Source organism: Babylonia areolata, chromosome 16 (assembly GCF_041734735.1).
Source record: "Babylonia areolata isolate BAREFJ2019XMU chromosome 16, ASM4173473v1, whole genome shotgun sequence".
NCBI lineage: Eukaryota > Metazoa > Mollusca > Gastropoda > Neogastropoda > Buccinidae > Babylonia > Babylonia areolata.
In genome coordinates this window covers 27,872,885-27,874,902 of record NC_134891.1, presented here as the reverse complement: position 1 = coordinate 27,874,902, position 2,018 = coordinate 27,872,885, and positions in this window count along the sequence as shown.

Genomic DNA, 2,018 nt, shown 5'->3' with positions numbered 1-2,018 from the left:
TTGTTCTTGATTGTTCGATGCAAAACTTTGGACAAGCTTTTCAATCAAACAGAAAAGTCAGCGTGGCTGAACAGTTGGATGACAACTGGTTACAGTCGGTCTCTGGCGCGGCTCATTCGGTTTGCGAATTCGGCTGTTAACAGAAAGGTTGGTGGTTCGAACCCACCACCAAGGGACAAGACAAGACAGGACAAGACAAGACAAGTTTATTTCAGAAGACCCCGTCGGGCCACATGAAAATGTTACATATTAATTCATGTAACTAATACAAACATTAAGGTAGGCCTATTGTGCGCCCCCCTCCCACCCCATTTTTGATTTATTTTTTTTTTTTTTGATATTCGTTTTATGGACGGAAGGTTGCAGAATGGTTAAGATGCTCACCTTCCCACACAGTGTCCGTGAGGGTCTGGGTTCGAATCCCGCTCTCAAGCTTGACTGAAACAACAACAACAAACAAAACAAAAAAAAAACAAGTAAACTGAGCCTCTGGTCATTCGGGTCAGACGATAAACCGAGGCCCCGTGTGCAACATGCACTTGGCGCACAGACAAAAGAACCCATGGCAGGCAACAACAAGAGTTGTCTCCCGGCACAGACGGGCGCAATAGCCGAGTGGTTAAAGCGTTCGACTGTCAATCTGAGGGTCCCGGGTTCGAATCACGGTGACGGCGCCTGGTGGGTAAAGGGTGGAGATATTTACGATCTCCCAGGTCAACATATGTGCAGACCTGCTAGTGCCTGAACCCCCTTCGTGTGTATATGCAAGCAGAAGATCAAATACGCACGTTAAAGATCCTGTAATCCATGTCAGCGTTCGGTGGGTTATGGAAACAAGAACATACCCAGCATGCACACCCCCGAAAACGGAGTATGGCTGCCTACATGGCGGGGTAAAAACGGTCATACACGTAAAAGCCCACTCGTGTATTAAGCAGGCATTAAGCAGGTCTGCACATATGTTGACCTGGGAGATCGGGAAAAATCTCCACCCTTTTACCCACCAGGCGCCGTTACTCAGATTCGAACGCGGGACCCTCAGATTGGAAGCCCAAGGCTTTAACCACTCGGCTACTGCGCCCGTATGACGTTACTTCCAGTTTCGAGGAGGTGTCAAAGTGTGCGGGCTGATCCATAAACGGTACACCACATCTACTGTAAGAAAAAAAAGAAGAGTAGTCTAGATGCCTGGTTTTCGCCAAAACCCAACGCCTTGTGAGCCTAGCCTAGGTTTGCATAAAACATTAACATACACACGAGAGAGAGAGAGAGAGAGAGAGAGAGAGAGATTACAATGAAATATAGCGAAGTGATAGACACATAGAGAGCGAATCACAGAACTAAAAGAAGATTTTTTTTTTTAGAGTCACGCTTCGCAAACCTCAGCGAACTCATAGAAAGACCAACACAAGAGACACCATCGTTAACCCTTTCACCGCCAAGCTCGCATTTATGCACAGGCGTGGTAGAGGACCCATGTTACTGAAAGGTGACCATTCATTGGTCTGTTATCCATGAACCTACTGCTCTTAATGTTCGGTGGTAGGATAGGCCGTATTTTCTATACATCGGAGGGGGAATCCCCAGCTATTCTTAGCCACTGTCTTTTCTGTGTCAATACCACAAGGAAATTTTGTACTCTAAATTGACTGGCGGTGAAAGGGTTAATAAATTGTGAACACCAGTTTCTCAGTTTTCTGTCAGAGCCCGTACTTCAGCCTTGGGGGCTAGCTGGCCTTTTGGGAACCATCCCCAACACCGACTGTCCTAAAACCCTCCTGGCCGAGAGAGTGGGGGATGTAACTTGGGCAAGACACTCCCCACTTGAATCCAGTTCTAGCCCAGATAGTCGGGACAGCAGTTACCTCCTCTTGCTGTGTTCTGATGGTCATAGTCGGAAACGACTGACTGTTATACATCTATCATCATGCCAGACGCCTTGACAATGTCAAGGGTGGTCTGTTCTCTGTGGCTGCGGCTGGTACTACAGGACAGGATAAGACGAGGTAAGACAAAAG